This window comes from Pan paniscus, chromosome 11 (assembly GCF_029289425.2).
Source record: "Pan paniscus chromosome 11, NHGRI_mPanPan1-v2.0_pri, whole genome shotgun sequence".
Taxonomy (NCBI): domain Eukaryota; kingdom Metazoa; phylum Chordata; class Mammalia; order Primates; family Hominidae; genus Pan; species Pan paniscus.
The window spans coordinates 104,674,770-104,697,203 of record NC_073260.2 but is presented as its reverse complement, the minus strand read 5'-3'; the positions used below and the strand labels follow the sequence as shown (position 1 = coordinate 104,697,203).

At 37.0% G+C, this 22,434-nt stretch overlaps 1 long non-coding RNA gene across 8 annotated transcripts in view; it reads left to right on the top strand.

Annotated features, from left to right (window-relative positions):
• The window catches only part of LOC117981642 (uncharacterized), a 279,710-nt gene that overhangs the window by 65,336 nt on the left and 191,940 nt on the right, over positions 1-22,434 (top strand). The gene's annotated exons all lie outside the window — the stretch shown is intronic.

Sequence of the window (22,434 nt, the reverse complement as noted above, 5' to 3'; positions counted from 1 at the left end):
AGGTCATTTATGTTCCTCTCTAAACTGGTTATTCTGGTTGACAGCTCTTGTAATGTTTTATCGTGGTTCTTAGCTTCTTTGCATTGGGTTAAAACATATTCCTTTAGCTCAGTGAATTTCATTATTACCCACCTTCTGAAGCCTACTTCTGTCAGTTCATGCATCTTAACCTCAGCCCAGTTCTGTGCCTTTGTTGGAGAGGAGTTACAATCATTTGGAGAAGAAGAGGCACTCTGGCTTTTTCAGTTTTTAGCAATTTTGTGTTGATTTTTTTTCTCATCTTCATGAGCTTATCTACCTTTGAACTTTGAGGCTGCTGACCTTTGGATGGGGTTTTTGTGGGGTCCTTTTTGTTTATGTTGTTGTTGTTGCTGTTTATCTGTTTTTATTTTAACAGGTAAGACCCTCTTCCATAGGGTTTCTGTGGTTTTCTGAGGATCCACTCCAGACCCTATTCATCTGGGTCCCTCTTGCACTGGGAGGTGTCACCAGTGGAGGCTGCAGAATAGCAAAGATGACTGCTTGTTCCTTCTTCTGGGAGCTCTGTCCCAGAGGGGCACTGACCTGATGCTGGTGGAAATGCTCCTGTATAAGGTGTCTGGCAGTGCCTGTTGGAGGGTCCCACCCAGTCATAAGGCACTGGATCCAGGATCTGCTTAACAAAGCACTCTGGCTGTCCCATGGTGGATCAGTTGCGCTGCACTGCACTGGGGAGAAATCCCCCTCATCTGGACAAATCCCCCTTATCTGGACTGCTTGGCCTCTTCAGAGCCAGCAGGCAGGAAAGACTAAGTCCACTGAGCCACAGAGACCACCACCGCCATGTGGGCATATTTAAACATTTCTTTCAGGGTTGGGGAGTAAAATTGCTGGGTTGTATTTTAACTTTATTGTTAAACATGGATTTATTATCTTACAGTTGTGGAAGTAAAAAGTTGAAAAATCAATCTCACTGGGCTAATGTTAAGGTGGTGGCAGAACTAGTTTCTTCTGGAGGCTCTCAGGAGAGAATCTATTTCTCCGTCTAGAAGATGAAGCTGAAAATCTTCTAGAGTTTACTTATATTCCTTGGTTTGTGTCCACTTCTTTGCATCATTCCCAACTTTGGCTTCCATTATTACATCTCCTATTACTGACTTTGACCCTCCTAACTTTCTCTTCTAAGGACCCTGTGGTTACAGTGGGCCTAGCTAGGTAATCTAGGACAATCATCTTCCCATCCCCAAATCCTCAATTACATCTACAAAGTTATTTTTATCACGTTAAGTAACAAATCTCCAGGTTCTGCAGATTAGATATGAACATCTTTTGAGGGCCATTATTCAGTCTATCACAACAATATTCAGTCTTCCAATTCATAAACATAGGTTGCATTTGTATGTATTTAAATCTTCTTTAATTTTTCTCAGCAATATTTTTTAGTTTACAGATACAAATTATGCACATATTTGTTAAATGTATTCATAATTATTTTACTCTTTTTGAAGCTATTATAAATGGAAATGATTTATTAATTTAATTTTCAGATTGTTGCTAGTGTATGGAAATGCAATTGGGTTTTAAATATTGATTCTGTATCCTGAAACCTTGCTAAACTAACATTACTTCAGTAGGTTTTTTTTTTTTTTGGTGTGCAGATTTATCAGAATTTAGGATTTTCTAATTACAGACAGACTCATATCATCTGTGGATAAAGAGAGTACTATTTCGTCCTTTGCAGTCTGGGTACTGTTGCTATATTTTTCCTCATTTCACTACTTAGAACCTCCAGTATAACATTAAAATGGCCATACTGCTCAAAGGAATTTGCATATTCAATGCTATTCCTATCAAACTACTAATGACATTCTTCTGAGAATTAGAAAAAAATCTGTTTTAAAATTCATGCAGAACCAAAAAAGAGCCTGAATAGCCAAGGCAATCCTAAGCCAAAGGAACAAAGCTGGAGATATCATGTTACCTCACTTCCAACTATACTACAAGGCTACAATAATCAAAACAGCATGGTACTGATACAAAAACAGACACGTAGAACAATGGAACAGAATGGAGAGCCCAGAAATAATGCCACACACCCACAGCCATCTAATCTTTGACAAAGTAGACAAAAGCAAGCAGCGAGGAAAGGACTACATATTCAATAAATGGTGCTGGAATAATTGGCTAGCCATATGAAAGATATTGGAATTGGACTCCTTTCTTACACCATACACAAAAATTAACTCAAGAAAGATTAAAGACCTAAAAATAAAACTTAAAGCTCTAAAAACTCTGGAAGAAACCTAGGAAATACCATTGTAGACATAGGAATGGGCAAGATTTCATGACAAAGATGCCAAAAGCAATTGCAACAAAAACAAAATTGGCAAATGGAACCTAATTAAAGAGCTTCTTTACAGCAAAATAAACTGTCAACTGAATAAACAGACAACCTACAGAATGGGAGAAAATATCTTCAAAGTATGCATCTGATAAAGGTCTAATATCTCGAAGATTCATTTAAGGAACTTAAATGAATTTATAAGCAAAAATCAAACAGCCCCATTAAAGAGCAGGCAAAGGACATGAACAGATAATTTTCAAAGAAGACATACATGTGGCCAGGAAACCTATGAAAAATGGTCAACAGGACTAATTTTTAGTGAAATGCAAATCAAAACCACAATGAGAGACCAACTCACTAGTCAAAATCGGTATTATTAAAAAGTCAAAAAGTAGCAGATGCTGGCAAGATTGTGGAGAAAAAGGAATGCTTATGCACTGCTGGTGGGAATTAAAATTAGTTCAGCAATTGTGGATATCAGTGTGGCAATTCCTTAAAGAAATTAAAACAGAACTTCCATTTAACCCAGAAATTTCATTATTGGGTATATACACAAAGGAATATAAATCATTCTACCATAAAGACACATGCATACATGTTCATTGCAGCACTAGTCATAATAATAAAGACATGAAATCAACCTAGATGCCCACCAATGGTAGACTGGATAAAGAAAATGTGGTACATATATGCCATGGAATACTATGCAGCCATATAAAAGAATGAGATCATATTCTTTGCAGAAACATGGATGGAACTGGAGGCCATTATCTTAAGCAAAATAACACAGGAACAGAAAAATAAATACTGAATGTTCTCACTTTTAAGTAGGACCTAACAATGAGGACACATGGACACAAAGAGGGGAACAATAGACACTGGGGATTACTTGAGGGTGGATGATGGGAAAAGGGAGAAGATTAAAAAAACTACCTATTGAGCACTATGCTTATTACCTGGGGGACAAAATAATCTGTACATCAAACCCCCAAGACACGCAGTTTACCTATGCAACAAACGTGCCCGTGTATCCCTGAACCTAAAATAAATGTTAAAAATAAAAGATGAGGGGTAGAACAAGATGATAAAATAGAAGGCTCTGCCAATTCCCCTTGTCCCCTGCAAGCACACCAAATAAACAACTATCTACACGCACAATAAATCACCTTGTAAGAACCAAAAATCAGGTGAGCACTCACAATACCTGGTTTTAATTTCATATTACCAAAAGAGACACTGAAGAGGTACAAAAAACAGTCTGAAATCAAGGACATCACCCATTTCTCATCCCCTTGCAGTGGCAGCATGGTGAGGAGGGCATTTCTGTGCTCTGGGGAGTTTGAGAGCCAGCAACTGTAAGACATTAAACTTAGTGCTGCCCTTGTTATAGCAGGAAGCAAAACCAGACCAAACTCAGCTGATGCCCACATAAGGAGGGTGCATTTAAACCAGCACTAGCCAGAGAGGAATTGCTCATCCCAGCATCAGAACTTAAGTTCCTACAAGCCTTGACACCATGGGCTAAAGTGCTCTGGGTTATCAAATAAACTTAAAACATAGTCTAGGCCACAAAGACTACAACTCCTAGGCAGTCCTAGGACTGAACTGAGCCCAGAGACAATGGACTGGGGGAGCATGTGACCTACTGAGACACCAGCCAGGGTGGCTAAGGGAGTACTGACATCATCCCTCCCCTAACCCTAAGTTGCACAGCTCATGGCTCAAAAAGAGACCCCTTCCTTTGCTTGAGGAGAGGAGATGAAAGAGTGGGGAGGACTTTATTTTACATCTTGGATACCAGTTCAGCCACAGCAGGATAAGGCACCAGTCACAGTCATGAGACCCCCTTTCCAGGCCCTATCTCCCAGACATTTATAGACACACCCTAGACCAGAAGGGAACCTGCTGCCTTGAAGGCAAGAACCCAGTCCTGGCAGGATTAATCACCTAATTGAAGAGCTCTTGGCCTCTGACTAACCAGCAGTGATACTTAAGTACTATGTTGAGGGCCTTGGTAAGACACTGAGACTTGATGGGTTCAGGTGAGACTCAGCACATTCCCAGCTGTGTTGGCTATGGGTCAAGACTCTTTCTGCTTGAGAAAAGTGGAGGGGAAAGTAAATAAAACTTTATCTTGCACCTTAAGAACCAGCTCAGCTACAGGGCGATAGAACATCAAGTAGCCATTAGAGTTCCTGATTCCAGGACTTGGCTCTTACATGGAATTTTTGGACCTGCCCTGGGCCAGAGGGGAGCACAATCCCCGATGGGTGAGTCCTAGGCCAGGAGGCATTCATGACAAGCTAACTGAAGAGCCCTTGGGCCTTAAGAGAACATTGGCAGTTGTCTGGCAATATTCACCGTGGGCCCGAGGTGGCAGTGGCCTGAAGGTGAGACTTTTCTGCCTTTGGAAAGGGGAGAGAAGAGTGGGAAGAACCATGTCTTGTGGTTTGAGTGCCATCTCAGATGCAGTACAATAGAGTACCAGGTGGACTTCTAAGGTTTTTGACTCTAGCCTGGATGGCACCTCTGGACCCACCCAGGGCCTAGAGGAACTTGATGCCCTGAAGGGAAGGAGATAGGCCTGGCTGGCTTTGCCACCTCCTGATTATAGAGCCCCAGGGCTTTTAGCATACATAAGTGGTAGCCAGGGAGTGATTACAGCAGGGCTTGGGTAAGACCCAGTGCTGTGTTGGCTTTATGTGTGATCCAGTACACTCCTAGGGATGGTGGCTACAGGGGGTGCTTGTGTCACTCCACCCTCAGCTCCAGGTGGCTCAGAGCAGAAAAAGAGATTCCATTTGTTTGGGAAAAAGTAAGAGAAGAAAACAAAAGTCTCTGCCTGGTAATCCAAAGAATTCTTCCAGATCTTGTCTAAGACCATCAAGGCAGTACCTCTACAAGTCTGCAAGAACCACAGCACTACTGGGCTTGGGGTCCACCCTAAATCAGATACAGCTTACATCATAATGCCCAAGTCTTTTCAAATATCTAGAAAGCCTTCCCGAGAAGGATGGGCACAAAAAACCTAGACTGTAAAGACTACAATAAATACCTAACACTTTAATCCCCAGACACAGATGAACATCTACAAAGATGATCCAGGAAAACATGACCTCATTAGATGAACTAAATAATGCACCATGGATCAATCCCAGAGAAACAGAGATATGTCACCTTTCAGACAGATAACTCAAAATAGCTTTCTTGAGGAAACTCAAAGAAATTCAAGATAACACAGAGAAGGGATTCAGAATTCTATCAGATACACTTAACAAAGAAATTGAAATAATTAAAAGGAATCAAACAGAAATTCTGGAGTTGAAAAATGCAATTGGCATACTGAAGAATGCATCAGAGTCTTTTAATAGCAGAATTAAGCAGAAGAAAGAACTAGTGAACTTGTTGAAGACAGGCTATTTAAAAACACAGAGTCAGAGGAAACAAAAGAAAAAAAGAATAAAAACCAATGAAGCATGCCTACAGGATCTAGAGAATAGCTTCAAAAGGGCAAATTGAAGAGTTATTGGCCTTTGAGAGGAGGTAGAGAAAGAGACAAGGGTAGAAAGTTTATTCAAAGGGATAATAACAGAACTTCTCAAATCCAGAGAAAGATATCAGTATCCAAGTACAGGAAGGCAATAGAACACCAAGCAGATTTATCCCAAAGAAGACAATCTCAAGGCATTTAATAATCAAACTCCCAAAGGTCAAGGGTAAAGGATTCTAAAAACAACAAATGAAAATAAACAAATAACAAACAATGGAGTTCCAATATGTCTGGCAGCAGACTATTCAGTGGAAACCTTATAGGCTAGGAGAGAGTGGTATGACATATTTAAAATACTCAAAGAAAAGAACTTTTACCCTAGAATAGTATATCTGGAGAAATGACCCTTCAAAAATGGAGAAATAAAGACTTTCCCAGGCAAACAAAAGCTGAGGGATTTCATCAACACTAGACCTGTCCTACAAGAATGCTAAAACAGTACTTCAATCAGAAAGGAAAGGATGTTAGTGAGCAATAAGAAATCACCTGAAGGTACAAATCTCACTGGTAATCGTTAAGTACACAGAAAAACACAGAGTGTTATAACACTGCAACTGTGGTGTATAAACTACTCTTAAGTAGAAAGATGAAATGATGAACCAATAAAAATAATAACAACAACTTGTCAAGACATAGTACAATAAGAAGGTATAAACAGTAACAACAAAAAAATTAAAATGTGGAAGGGATGAAGTTTTGGGGTACAGTCTTCATTAGTTTTTTTGCTTGTTTGTTTGTGCAAACAGTGTTAAGTTGTTATCAGCTTAAAATAATGGGCTATCAGATAGTATTTGCAAGCCTCATGGTAACCTCAAACCAAAAAACATGCAATGGGTACCCAAAAAATAAAAAGCAAGAAATTAAATCATATCTCCAGAGAAAATCACCTCCACTGAAAGGAATATAGGAAGGAAACAAAGAAAGAAGGAAGAGAAGGCCACAAATCAACCAGAAAATAAATAACAATATGACAGGAGTAAGTCTTTACTACAAGAAACACACTTCACCTATAAAGACACACACTGACTGAAAATAAGGGGATGGAAAATGATATTCCATGCCATTGGAAGCCAAAAAAGAGCAGGAGTTGCTGTACTTATGCAAAATAGATTTCAAGACAAAAACTATAAGAGAGACAAGGTCACTATAGAATGGTAAAGGGGTCAATTCAGCAAGAATATTTAACAATTTTAAATATATATGCACCCAACACTGGAGCACCCAGATACATAAAATAAATATTATCACAGCTAAAGAAAGAGCTAGACCCCAATACGACAATAGCTGAAGACTTCAATACCCCACTTTCAGCATTGACAGATCTTCCAGACAGAAAATCAGCAAAGAAACATTAAACTTAATCTGTACTGTAGACCAAATGGATCTAATAGTTATTTACAGAACATTTTATCCAAGAACTGCAGGATGGATCATTCTCAGAGGGAGACCATATGTTAGGTCACAAATCAAGTCTCAAAACACTCACAAAATTGAAATCATATCAAGCATCCTCTGACCATAATGGAATAAAACTAGAAATCAGTAACCAGAGGAATTTTGGAAACTATACAAATACATGGAAATTAAATATTCTTCTGAATGACCAATGGGTAAATTAAAAAATTAAGAAGGAAATTGAATTTTTTTTAAACAAATGCTAACAGAAACACAACTTACCAAAATCTATGGAATATAGCAAAAGCGGAGCCATAAGGGAAGTTTATAGCTATAATTGCCTACATCAAAAAAGAAAAACTTCAAATAAACAACCTGATGGTGTATCTTAAAGAACTAGAAAAGGAAACCCAAAATTAGTAGAATAAAAGAAATAATAAAGCTCAGAGCAGAAATAATCGAAACAGAAATGAAGAAAATATAAAAGATCAACGAAACAAAAAGTTGTTTTTTTGAAAAGTTAAACAAAATTGACAGACTTTAGCCAGACTAACAAAAAAAGAGAGAAGATTCAAACAAATAAAACCAGAGATGAAAAAGACATTAAAACTGATACGACAGAAATTCAAAGGCTCATTAGTGGCTACTATGAGCAACTATATGCCAATAAACTGGAAAATCTAGAAAAAATGGACAAATTCCTGGACACATACAACTTACCAAGATTGAACCATGAAGAAATCCAAAACCTGAACAGACCAATAACAAGCAATGAGATTGAAGCCATGATAAAAAGTCTTCCAATAAAGAAAAGCCTGACTCAATGGTTTTACTGCTGAATTCTACCAATATTTAAAGAACTAATACCAATCCTAAAACTATTCCAAAAAACAGAGGAGGCAGAGGGAATACTTCAAACTCATTCTACAAGACCAATGTTACCCTGATACCCAAACAAGACAAAGAACCAGAAAAAAAAACAACAACAAAAAACAAAAAACAAACACTACAAGTCAATGTACCTGACGAATATTGATGCAAACACTCTCAATAGAATATTAGAAAAACAAATTCAAATTAAAAAGGTCATTTATCATGACCAAGTAGAATTTATCCCTGCAAAGCAAGGATGGTTCAACATATGCAAATCAATTAATGTGATACATGATATCAACAGAATGAAGGACAAAAACCATATGTTCATTTGATGAAAAGGCATTTGGTAAAATTCAACATCACTTCATGATAAAATCTCTCAAAAAACTGGGTATAGAAGGAACATACCTCAGCATAATAAAAGCTACATATGACAGATGAACAGCTAGTATCATATTGAATGGGGATAAACTGAAAGCCTTTCCTGTAAGATCTAGAACATGACAAGGATGCCCACTTTCATCATTGTTATTCAATATAGTACTGGAAGTCCTAGCTAGAGTGATCAGATAAGAGAAAGATATAAAGGATATCCAAATTGGAAAGGAAAACATCAAATTATCCTTGTTTGCAGATGATGTGATCTTATATTTGGAATAACCTAAAGACTCCACCACAAAATGCCTAGAATTGATAAATTTAATAAAGTTGCAGGATACAAAAATCAACATACAAAGGTCAGTAGTATGTCTATATGCCAACTGAACAAAGTGAAAAAGAAAATTTAAAAAGGTAGTCCCATTTACAGTAGCGACAAATGAATTAAATACGTAGGAATCAACTTAACCGAATGAATGAAAAATCTCTATAATGAAAACTATAAATCACTGAGGAAAAAAATTGAAGAGGACACCAGAAAATGGAAAGGTATTCCATGTTCATGCATTGGAACAATCACTATTTTTAAAATGTCCATACTATCCAAAGTAATCTACAGATACAATGCAATTTCTATAAAAATACCAATAACATTCTTCACAGAAATAGAAAAAGCAACCCTAAAAATCAATCCCAAATTTATATGGAACCACAAAAGACCCAGAATCGCCAAAGCTGTCCTAAGCAAAAAAGAAAAAACTGTAGGAATCCCAGTACTTGACTTCAAATTATGCTACAAAGATATGGTAATCAAAACAGCATTGTACTGGCATAAAAACAGACACACAATGGAACAGAATAGAGAACCCAGAAACAAATCTGCATACCTACAGTGAACTCCTTTTTCACAAAGGTGCCAAGAACATACACTGGGGAAAAGATAGTCTCTTGAATAAATGGTGCTGGGAAAACTGGATATCCATATACAGAAGAATAAAACAAGACCCCTATATCTTGCCATATACAAAAATCAAATAAAAATGGTTTAGACTTAAATCTAAGACCACAAACTGTGAAACTAGTACAGGGAAACATTGGGGAAATTCTCTAGGACTTCAGTCTGGGCAAACATTTTTTGAATAATACCCGATAAGCACAGGCAACCAAAGCAAAAATGAACTTATGGGATCATAGCAAGTTAAAAGCTTCTGCAAAGCAAAGGAAACAATAAACAAATTGAAGAGACAACCCACAGAATGGGAGACAATATTTGCAAACTAGCCATCTGACAAGGGAATAACGAGAATATGTCAGGAGTGCAAACAACTCTATTGGGGGGAAAAATCTAATAATCCAATTTAAAAATGGGCAAAAGATTAGAATGGACCTTTCTCAAAAGAATACAAACACATGGCAAACAGACATATGAAAAGGTGCTCAACATCAGTAAAAATCAGAGAAATGAAAATCAAAACTACAATGAGATGTCATCTCACCCAAGTTAAAATGGCTTATAGCCAAAAGACAGGCAATAACAAATCCTGGCAAGGATGTGGAGAAAAGGGAACCCTCATACACTGTTGGTGCGAATGTAAATTAGTACAGCCACTTTGGAGAACAGTTTGGAGATTCCTCAAAAAACTAAAAATAGAACTAGCACAAAATCCAGCAATACCACTGCTGAGTATATATCCCAAAGAAAGGAAATCAATATATTGAAGCTATATTTGCACTCCCATGTTTGTTGTAGCACTCTTCACCATAGTAAAGATTTGGAAAAAACCTAAGGGTCCATCAACAGATGACTGGATAAAGAGAATGTGGTATTTGTACACAATGGAGTATTATTCAGCCATAAAATATAGCGAGATTCAGTCATTTGCAACAACATGGATGAAAGTGGAGATCATTATGTTAGGTGAAATAAGCCAGGCACAAAAAGACAAACATCACGTTTTCACTTTTTTTTTTTTTTTTTTTTTGAGACGGAGTCTCGCTCTATCACCCAGGCTGGAGTGCAGTGGCGTGATCTTGGCTTACTGCAAGCTCTGCCTCCCAGGTTCATGCCATTCTCCAGCCTCAGCCTCCTAAGTAGCTGGGACTACAGGCGCCCGCCACCACGCCTGGCTAATTTTTGTATTTTTAGTAGAGACGGGGTCACTTGTTATTTGTAGTGTCTAAAAATCAAAACAATTGAACCCATGGATATAGAGAGTAGAAGGCTGATTATCAGAGGCTGGGAAGGGTACTGGGGGGGTTGGATGGGAGGTGGGGATGGTTAGTGGGTTAAAAAAATGAATAAATGAGTAAGTCCTAGTATTTGATAACACAACAGGGTGACCATGGTCAATAATAATAATTTAATTGTACATTTAAAAATAACTAAGAGTATAATTGGATTGTTTGTAACACAAAGGAAAAATTCTTGAGGGGATCTATAATATTCCATCTTTCATTATGTGACTATTATGCATTGCATGACTGTATCAAAAAAATCTCATATGCCCCATAAATATATACACCTGCTGTGTACCCATAAAAATTAAAAATTAGGAAAAAAGAAGTGGCAAGAGCTGGTATTCCATCATTTTTTCTTTAAGTAGCTTATAGAATTCATCAGTGAAACAATCTGAGCCTGGGATTTACTTTGTGGGAACATTTCAAAATTATGAATTCAATTTACTTAGTTGTTAGAGGATTATTCAGAATTCCCATTGCTTTTTGAATCGATTTCAGTAATTTGTGTCTTTCTAGGAATTTGTTCCTCTTATTTAAGTTGTCTAATTTGTTAGCATATAATTGTCATAATATTCCTTTTTAGTTTTTTTTTTCTCTTTCTAAGATTGCTAGTGCTGTCTCCTCTTTCATTCCTGATTTTGGTAATTTGGTCCTTCCTCTTATCTTGGTCAGACTACCTCAGTGTTTGTCAATGTTATTAATCATAAAAACAACTTTTAGGCCGGGCGCAGTGGCTTACGCCTGTAATCCCAGTACTTTGGGAGGACAAGGCAGGCAGATAACGAGGTCAAAAGATCCAGACCATCCTGGCTAACATGGTGAAACCCCGTCTCTACTAAAAATACAAAAATTAGCTGGGCGTGGTGTTGCACGCCTGTAGTCCCAGCTACTCCGGAGGCTGAGGCATGTGAATCGGTCGAACCCCGGGAGGCGGAGGTTGCAGTGAGCCAAGATTGCCCCACTGCACTCCAGCCTGGGCAACAGAGCAAGACTCTGTCTCAGAAGAACAAAAACAAAACAAACAAAAAAAAACTTTTGGTTTTGTTTTGTCTTTTGATTTTCTACTTCATTTATTTTTGTTCTATTACTTATCCTTTACTTCTGCTTGTTTTGGGTTTATTGTGCTCTTTATTTTACATTTTTAGGTTGAAACTTAAATTGTTGATTTGAGATCTTTCTTCCTTCTGACATAGGTGCTTAAAACAGTAACTTCTCTCTGATAGTTGCATTCACTAATTATACATTATAGTAAGCATTATGCAACCCATAAATTTTGAAAAAAATTGTTTTCATTAATTCAATGTATTTTTGAATTTTTTTCCTGTGATTTATTCTTTGATCTATTAGAGGCTTATTGTTTATTTTCAAATATTCTATTGTGAATCTAATTTAATTTCAACCAAGATTTGTGAACATACTTTTTATGATTTTGATATTTGTAAATGTATTGAGATTTGTTTTGTGGCCTAGCATATGGTTTCATATGGTTTATCCTGGAAAATCATCTTTGTGTGCTTGGAAAGAATTTGCCTTCTGCAGTCACAGGATGGAATATTCTATAAATGTTAGTTAGGTCAATTTGATTAATGATGTTGTGCAAGTCTTTTATGTCCTTGTTAAATTTCTGTCTAGCTGTTCTTTCCATTTTTGAGAATGGGATATTATTTTTGTCTATTTCTCTTTTCAGTTCTGCTCATTTTTTTAGTTAACGTATTTTGAATCTTTGTTGTTAGTCGTGTATATATTTATAATTGCTATATCTTCCTAGTCGTATTCATGCTGGGTTCATTATGAAATGACCCTGTTTGTCTCTAGCAATTGTTCTTTTTCTGAAGTCTGTATTTTCTTATACTAATTTAGCAACTCTAGCTCTCTTTTGGTTACTCTTTGTATGGTATATCATTTTCCATTGTTTTACTTTTAACCTATTTGCTTTTTTTAATGAAATATGTGTCACTTTCATTCAAAGTTGAATTTTCTTTTTAAAAAATCTAGTCTGATACTCTCTGCTTTTTGAGTGGGTGTTTAGTTCATGCACAATTAATGTAGTTATTTACGTGGGATTTTTTGTTGTTGTGGAGACATGGTCTCACTCTGTCACCCAGGCTGGAGTGCAGTGGCAGGAACACGGCTCACTGCAGCCTTGACCACCTGGGCTCAAGTGATCCTCTGGCCTCAGCCTCCCAAGTAGCTGGGACCAAAGGCATGTACCAACATTCCTGGCTAATTTTTTATTATTAGTGGAGATGAGGTCTCCCTTTGTTACCTAGGCTGATCTCAAACTCCTAGGCTCAAGCAGTTCTCCTGCCTCGGACTCCCAAGGTGCTAGGATTACAGGCTTGAGCTACTGCACCCAGTCTATTTATGGGACTTATGTCTGCTATTTGGCCTTGTCTTGTTTCATATCTTTTGGCCTCCACTATTTTTGACAATAATTCACCTCTTACTCATATTCTTGTTCTCTTGTACTTGAGCATTCGTTTTTCTCTTGCTCCTTTCAAGATTTTTTCTTTGTCCTTCAGTAGTCTGACTATGACTACAATAGTTTTTTGTCCTTCTGCTTTCCCTTCACTAACTTTTACGGGTTGCATAAATGTTTTTGGTGTAACATTTTAATTCCTTTGTTGATTTTTAAAAATTATAATTTCAAAGTTAATTTTTTAGTGGTTTCTGTACATAATACAATGTGTATCTTAATTTATCATAATCTATTTCAGAATGATACTGAGTCCTGATAATTAAAAAAGCTGTGTCCTTTTCCTCCCTCTTCCTTTGTGCTATCCTTGTCATATGTATGACAACTCTATATGTCATAAATCCAACAACAGTATAATTATTATAAAGTCATGTCTTCTTAAAAAGTTAAAAGAAAAATATCTTTGTGGATCTTTTGTATTTTCCCACATATTTATCATATTTAGTGCTTTTCATTTGTTTGTGTGCATTCAAGCTACTGTCTGGTGTCACTTCCTTTCAATCTGAAGGACTTCCTTTAATATTTATGTAAAGTAAGTCTCCTAGCAAGGAACTTGCTTAGTCTTTCTTCATCTAGGGATTTCTACACTTCATCCTTACTCTAGAAGGAGATAATTTTAAAAAATGAAATATAATCACATAATAACACTCTGTCTTGTAAAATTTACAATTCAGTCTTTTTTTAGTTTATTCATACTGTTCTGCGGCCACCACCCCTATCTAGTTTTAGAACATTTCACCATCTCACAAAAGAAACCCCGTACCCATTAGTAGTTATTCCTCATTTTTCCCTCCCCTTAGTTTCTGGAAGCTACCAGTCCACTTTCTTTCTCTGTGGATTTGCCTATTCTAGACATTTCATACAAATGGAATCATAGCCTTCTATAACTAGCTTCTTTTACTTAGCATAATGTTTTCAATGCTCATCCATGTTATAGCATGTAACCACAGTATTCCATTCTTTTGATGGCTGAACAATATTCTATTGTACAGATATACCACATCTTGTTTATTGATTCATTTGGGTTATTTCTACTTTTTAGCTATTATGAATAATGCTGCTATGAACATTTATGTACAAGTTTTTGTAGGGTTATATGTTTTCATTTCTCTTGGGTATATACTTAGGAGTAGTATTACTGAGTCATATGGTAATCCTGTGTTTAATCTTTTAGAGAACTGTCACACTGTTTTCCACAGTGGCTGTACCATTTTACTATCCCACTAGCAGTGTGTGTGGATTCTAGTTTCTAAACATTCTCACCAGTATTTGTTATTTTCCGTTTTGTGACTATAGCCATCCTATTAGGTATAAAGTTGTGTCTTGTAGTTTTCATTTATATTTACATCATGGATAATAATGTCGAGCATATTTTCCTGTATTTATTGGCCATTTGTATATCTACTTTGGAGAAATGTCTATTCAGATCCTTTGCCTATTTTTAAATTGGGTTATTTTTTCTTTTTATTGTTGAGTTGCAAGAGTTATTTATGTATTCTGGATACAAGTCCTTTATCACCTTAGATGATTTCCAAATATTTTTTCCCATTCTCTGGGTTGTCTTTTGACTTTCTTGATAACGTTCTTTGATGTACAAAACTTTTAATTTTAGTTTCTTTTTTTTCTGTTGTTTGTGCTTTTGCTGTCATATCTAAGAAACTAATCCAAGGTCAGAAAGACACCTGTGTTTTTTCCAAAGAGTTTTATAGTTTTGGCTTTTGAATGATAGTTTTGCTGAATATAAAATTTTTGGTTGGGAGTTCTTTTCTTTCCATTCTTTGAACATGTAATTCCACTGCCTTCTGACCTCCATTATTTCTGACAATAAGTTATCCATTATTCATATTGTTGTTGACTGAACATAATTCATTTTTTCTTGCTGCTTTCAAGATTTTTTCGTCTTTCAGTAATTTGACTATAAATTGTTTAGATGTGAATTCCTCTTATGTTGATGGTACTTTGGGTTTGTTTAGCTTTATCCAATTTGAAGAACAGAAAGATTGATGTTTTTCCACTGGTAGTTTTTTCTTTCTGTTCTTCAAATGGGATACATTCTATTGATATACCTTTAAATTCACTGTATCTTTCTGCTGCTATCTCAAATCTGCATTTGAATCCCCTCTGGTGAATTTGCCATTTCAGTTAATAATGTGTTTTTCAATTTCATAATATCCATTTTATTCATATTTGTATATGTGTGTGTGCATGTGTGTAGATACTATATATTGCATGAAACAATATACAAGATTAGTTGTTAATTGAACAAAGGCTAAAACTATGTATAGAAGATGTTTTACTTTGTGTAAAAATATGGTATTTTTATTATTATTTATCTATACTTGTATTTTCATAGAATGTTTTTGGAATAACAATAGTTTTTCTGGAAGGGGCAAGAGAATTTGGGATATTATCTGGAGAAAGTTACATTCTATTGTAAGCTCATTTTTACTGGTTATTTTTTAAAAACATATGCAAAATTTTCTTATTTGGTGGTAAAAACTACTTACAGTTAAAGAACATATTTAACAAACTTGCAATTTTTAAGATTTTTTTTCTGTGGTCTTCTTTGGTTTGGTCCTAGTACATAGTCCTGTGGTTGTTATATATCAGGATTCTCTTGGTGCATGGACCAATTAATTTTAGTAACTAGATGGGGCCCAAAGCTGGCATTTGACCAGGTGCACTAGGAGTCAGGTCCAATTGTGGAACCTGGTGGCTAGGATGGTATGGTCAAAAAGGATGCTAGAGAGCTCCAATATGTAGTAACAGGAAGGCAGGCAGTAACTATGGGAAATATAGGAACATGCATTGTTTACAGATTCAGGCAGTTACTCAGCTTTGGAGACTCCTGAGATCTCATTCCATAGACTGCTATCCAGGGAGGGGACTCAAAGCCTTGGAAGGAGATGGAGTTCTCAGTATTATGGTGATTATGCCTAATTCCTCACTTCAAATCATTCCGAAGGATAAAGGAGGAGTTCTCACTCTCACTAGGCAGGTGCCAGCACACAGATACACATTTCTAGTGATTGAGGTTGTTGTACCAGTGTATGCATGTGTTACCTTCTTTTCTATTTCCTGCTGTCTGTCTCAGGTCGTTTTCCTCACCTCTCCTCTCATTTTCTATCCTTCACTGTACCCACCTTGTCTCATACGGCTCTGAGAGGAGGTTGCTGATGTGTTTTTGTTTGTGATAACTCCCTGCTAAGGCCTTGATCCAGAACTCTGTGCTCCAATTCAGTTTTAACAGATGTAGACATTTGGGCAGTAGGGCCTAGTACAAGTAGTATAATATTAACCTGCTTCTTATATCTAATAATCCTTGTTGTATATGGCAGCTCTGTTGGAAACTTCAAGTGGAAGGGATGATTGACAATGCAGGATTTTGGCAGTCCTGGGTCTTCTTGTAAAAATATTCCCTTATACCATAGCAATTTCATAGCAAGTCTTAACAGGGGTCAGAGAAGAATCAAGTTTCCAGAGCCCCGGTAATAAAGTCAGTCCTGTAGTGCTGGAGATTAGCTCCTTAAATCCCTCACATCTAAATTCAAGATTGTTAAGAGATCTGAACTGGTTAAAGATGTTGGTTAATGGTTAGGTAAGAAGAAGAAGAATGATTCAGGACATTACAGAAATAAGCATAATCACTAAAAATCAAGTTGTTTGTCCCTCTGTGTTTGAACTCAGAAAGTCTGAAGAAGCAGTATGACTTTAGTGGGAAAGGATTATGAAATCAGGTTTGAATTTCTGCCATGCATTAAATAGTTGAATCCAAGTAAGGTGTCCCTTCCTCCCTTCCTCCCTCCCTCCCTTCCTTCCTTCGTCTTCCTCCTCTTTCTCTTTCTTCTTTTTCTTTCTTTTCTCTCCTTCTTTCTTTCTTCTTTTCTTTTCCTTTCTTTCCTTCCTTCTTTCTTTCTTTTTCTTTCTCTCTCTCCTTCCTTCTTTCTTTCTTTCTTTGTTTTTCTTTCTCTCTCTCCTTTCTTTCTTTCTCTTTCTTTCTTTTCTCTCTCTCTGTCTTTCTCTCCTTTCCTTTCCTTCCCTTTTCCTTTCCTTTCTCTTTCCTTTTTCTTTCCTTCTTTCTCTAGAGACAGGGTCTCATATTCAGAAGAGAAGCTTCACCTCCTAAAAGGAGGGATTAGATTCTACTATGTGTGAATTTTAGAGACAAAACTCAGTTTTATTATGAGAATTGGGAGCCTACCCATAGTAATGGTGGGGAAGGGGGATAAAGTATATTACACAGCTCTGAAGCTACAAAATGGTCTGACTGAACTCCATGTACTTGCCGAATGCCCCAAATCACCAAATCATCACGTCTCAATAGCCATCAAAATCCCAGTTTCTAAAAACAACACTTATTGGCTGCTTTAATGATAATTTGTGCAACTTGCTTCTCTAGATCAGCAATTCTTAAAAATTTTGAAGCCATAAATCCCTTTAAACAATGGCTGAAAACTACAGATTTCAATTTAAGGTAAAAATTCTGTAAACTCGTACATATGATATTGTTCTTTTTCTTTTCTTTTCTTTTCTTTTTTTTTTTTTTTTTGAGACAGAGTCTGGCTCTGTTGCCCAGGCTGGAGTGCAGTGGCATGATCTTGGCTCACTGCAACCTCTTTCTCCCAGGTTTAAGCAATTCTCTTGCCTCAGCCTCCTGAGTAGCTGGGATTACAGGCGTCAGCCACCACACCCAGCTAATTTTTGTTTTTTTAGTAGAAACGGGGTTTCGCCATGTTGGCCAGGCATATTTTTCAATCAATATAATTCATTGCTCTGGAAATTTATTTCCTCCACAAATACGGAATAGAGAAGTGTTGCCCAGAAAAGATAATATCTCCCATTCTTATTTTTCATCTAAATATAATTGAATACTTGCTAGAAAAGTCCAAAAATTCAAACAAAATTAAAAGTAGAATTTGATTCTGAAGGTTTATGGCAAGATAAGGAGGTTGTTGTTGGCCTGTACAGGAAATTGGAAATTGTATAATGATCTTGAATATGCAAATATGCATGCCTTTGACCCAAATACTTTTCAAATTTTCATGTCAATGTCTGAAAATGTTTAGAAAGGTCTGTGGCATCCACATCTCTCTTTGCCAGACAAGGACAGGCTTATTTCTAGATACTTGAGTTCCCTCAAGATTCTTCAGGTTGAATTTACACTACATCATTTCATTTGTCCTGATCTCTGAGGTCAGCTTTGTCTGCGTCTGAGTTATTGATGATATCTTAGCAATGGAATGAAGTCTTCTTTATCTGCATTTCCAAATTGTAAGCAAATAATTTGAGCAGAGGTATTGTTCTTCAATTTTTGTCTTTAAATTTCTGCCTACAATGAAACCTCTAAGGCTTTATTTATTCTCCTCAATTTACAGAAGCACTTCTAGCTTCAGAGAGTTAGCTTAGTTAATTTTGTTTTCTATGTCTAACTTTATCTTCCAGAATTACAAAAAAAAAAAAAAAAACTCAGCCAAAAGTTTTTGCCTTATTTATTTGTTTTTAACTAGCATTCATATGGTGACTTGATGCCTTCAATGGAAAGTTTACTCTTGCCTATGGGCAAAAGTATTACTGAGAAAACCAAATCATAAATGGATACCTTTGTGTCAGATTATACTGAACAAGCTTTCCTTTTCTCTCTCAAAGAACTGAAATTTCCTCCTGATGCTTCAATCAACTCTTTCAAGACTTGTCTTAAAAAATACCGGTGTACTTCTGCTTAGTAGATAACATTTTAATTTTGCTCTCATTTCTTCATAAAGTCATTTGAAAATGAGGTGGATGAAGCCCTGACTCTGATGAAATTGAGGACTTACTTTTAAGTAGATAATGACAAAACTTAGTTCAAGTTGGTTGGCAGAGTCTCTAACTGAAAAGCATACCGATGAGGACAGCAATGAGTCATTATGACATACGGAGCCTCTTTGTTCATCAAAGCATCAACCCAGATGTGTTACCAAGTCCTGCAAGGGCTCCATCTGTGAGCGGAATATCAAGATTATCCTTATGGGGAGGTTTTCTTGGCAAAGAAACTTGTCACCATTTTGAAGACAGTGAGGGCCTTTGAGATTTCAAAATAGGGCTCAAGAAAGAGGAATTCTTTTATGAAGTACAGGCCTGCACCCAGCAGCTGAAAATCAGTTGTGAACTACAGTGAGAAATATAGTGGTTGCATCCAGTTGCATATTGAAAGGAATGATGAACAGCTGCCAATTCTTCTACGAATGTGCTTAAAATATGAGAAGAATCTGGGGCTAGATCATGTCACTTGAATGACACACTGCTTCAGATTCCTTTCTCTGTTTCAAGTCATACATTCACTCAATCATTTCCAACGCACATGGATTAACCAAGGCTTCTCCAGTTGTGCATGGTAATGTGATAAGCAACCTTATCCAATACTTCAAAACAAAGTTTAATGTTTGGGAAAAATGCAAGATTTAGTAGAATACCAACACTTTCTCCAAAAATATCCTCTATCTAATATACTTGCAGCATGTCAAGTCTTCCTTTAGTATTGTTAGGGCCAACAGATTTGATTATTAAAGCCAAATCAAAGAGCATATTAATATTATGCTTCTTGAATATTTTTCAATTTAAACCAGACAACACCTAAACATAGAAAGATTTCTGTAATTGTGAATGTGGTTCAGTGGCCACAAGGGCATGTTCAATAGGTAATAATAAGACATCATTACATGAATTAAAATCCTGAGGATATACAACAGTATCCCATGCCATCTCACATTTACTTAGAATGAGATAATATCTCAACATATGGATTGACATTAAAATGTATGTTTATTGAAGGCGTGTGTGTGTGTGTGTGTGTGTGTGTGTACATGTGTGCCAATTGTGGTAATTCATAGAATTCTTGGAAACCATATATAAGGGGCTATGTGAAGACCCTCTGGCTGAATTCTTTACAGTCTTCTTCTGGTTAAGTCAGATCAGCAGTGTTCTTAACCCATTTTAAATTGGCTTTCCATAGAACTGCTTTTACTGAATGATGATGTCTCCAATTTATAGTGAAGATCATTGTAAGAAATAGTTTTATAAAGCTTGTTGCTATGTTAACTAATAGATATTATGAAAGATGTTTTTATTACATTACACAGCTTTCTCTGTCTCGCTCTCTGTCTCTCTCATAGCCATGGGAAAAGTTAATTTTTGTCTTATGGGACACCTTGAAACACAAAGTGAGTCATGTTTCCTTCCAGAAGGGTTGCTAGAAGATTTAGAACCATATTTGTGGTTCACCAAAAATATTGAGTCAATATTTTTGAAATCTTGATCTAAGTAAGTTCAAGCTGCTATTTTAAAGCTGCCAGCTGTTTTCTGCTTCATTTTTGAGAAGGACTATTTTCTTCATTAGGAGAAATATTTTCATTTGTCTTTTGCAAAGGTAAAGTCAAAAATTTTATTTCAGAATGGAAAACTTTGGACAATATGGGAGCTAAATTTCTCTCTATATTAATATGAACCTTTGCCTTTCTTTAGGGGACTCATGTCTGTGCAGATTATTATGCTGTTGTCTGAAAGAAGGGCCTGAGACTGAGGGTGAGGGAAAAGTGATGTTCTTCCCTTTTTATTGGGCCCCAGTGAGGGCTGGGTTTCTTGACTTCCAAAAGGGAGGGAAATCAGAGGAAGAACAATTCTTCTGTGGGAAGCAAGCTGGAGACTGCCATTAGACTGAGTTTGAGGAAAAGGAGAGACAGGCTGGGAAGAGAGAGACTATGGAGGTCCATAGTTTGTATATGAAAATGGTCAGTGCCTGTAGAATCTGTAGGCTAAACTGTGGAGTTTGGCTCCATAGTTTAGCCTACAGATTCTAGAGGCACTGACCATTTTCATAACCAATTTAAAATTTTCCTTTTCTTTGTGGCAACTTCTTTGTGATAGTTCCCTTACTTTTAGTAAAGTCATACACATTCCAGAAACCGACCTCAAGTGTGGAATTCCCTAATGTTTGGAGTGAAGGAGTATGGGAATGTAGTGGCAGTCAGGACAAAGCTGGATCTGAGATGGCCAGAAGTGACTTGCCCAAAGTAAGACAGCAAGCTGAGGAGGGAAGTAGCCCCCAAGATAGAACTGTGGCAGATGGAAGCTTTCTGCAGAGCTCCAGAAACACTCAGAGACAGGAACCTGGAGGAAGACTGGATTGCCTGTGGTCACCTGGAATGGATATTTGGATTCTTGCTTTGGATATTAAAGGGAACAGTGAAACACAAGGGCTGAAGTAACTGGGACTTCTAGGTTACAAGAGTGTACAACTTTGTGGCGTACACTTAATTTACACCTTCGACCCTGGTTCCATCTTATTTTCTCATCCTTATTTTTTCATTACTTATTCTTATAAATTTATGTATGTGCTTATTTAATTTTTTAAAGATGTGAGTCTATGAGGCTTGGGGGTAACACCAGAAAGGGAAGATATTTTTGGCCAGAACTCATGGCCACAAAGGCAGCAGACCTGTTACCACCCTGTGCTGAGGCATTTTGGGCTCGATAGATCCAGAGTGCTCCAGTCAAGGGACAACAACACCTACTGCTCTTACTTTTTTTTTGGAATGAGCACAAAAATGCTCTTATCAGCAAGAAGACTTCTTATTGCCAAGCTGCCAGAATTTAGGCGGCTGCAGTTTGCAGCAATCCTGGGAAAACAGCTCCATAACACCTGGAGACTTTGAGGCCAATAGGAAATTGAAGCCCTTGCTGCTAGGGGAAGGATTGGATGCAGGTTTCCTAGTAGGAGTAGGAGTGGGGCCAGTTCCATTGGGTAATCCAGGATGAGCACTTGGATTTTTAAAAAATTAATCCTGCTTATTACTCCATAACATCTTTAGAAATTATCTTAAGAAAGCAGAATATAAATAATTAAAAACAAAATAAGAAATAGCATAATGATCATGACAATCTCTTACATGGTTTAGATTCGTGTCCCCACCCAAATTTCATGTAGAATTGTAATTCCCACTGTTGGAGGTGGGGCCTGGTGGGAGGTGATTGGATCGTGGGGGTGGATTTCCCCCTTTGGTGCTGATAGAGTTCTTACCAGATCTGGTTGTTAAAAGTGTGTGGCACCTCCTCCTATCTCTCTCTTTCTCTTGCCCTGGCCATGTAAGACCTGCTTGTTTCCCCTTTGCCTTCTGCCATGATTGTAAGTTTCCTGAGGCCTCCCCAGCCATGCTTCCTGTA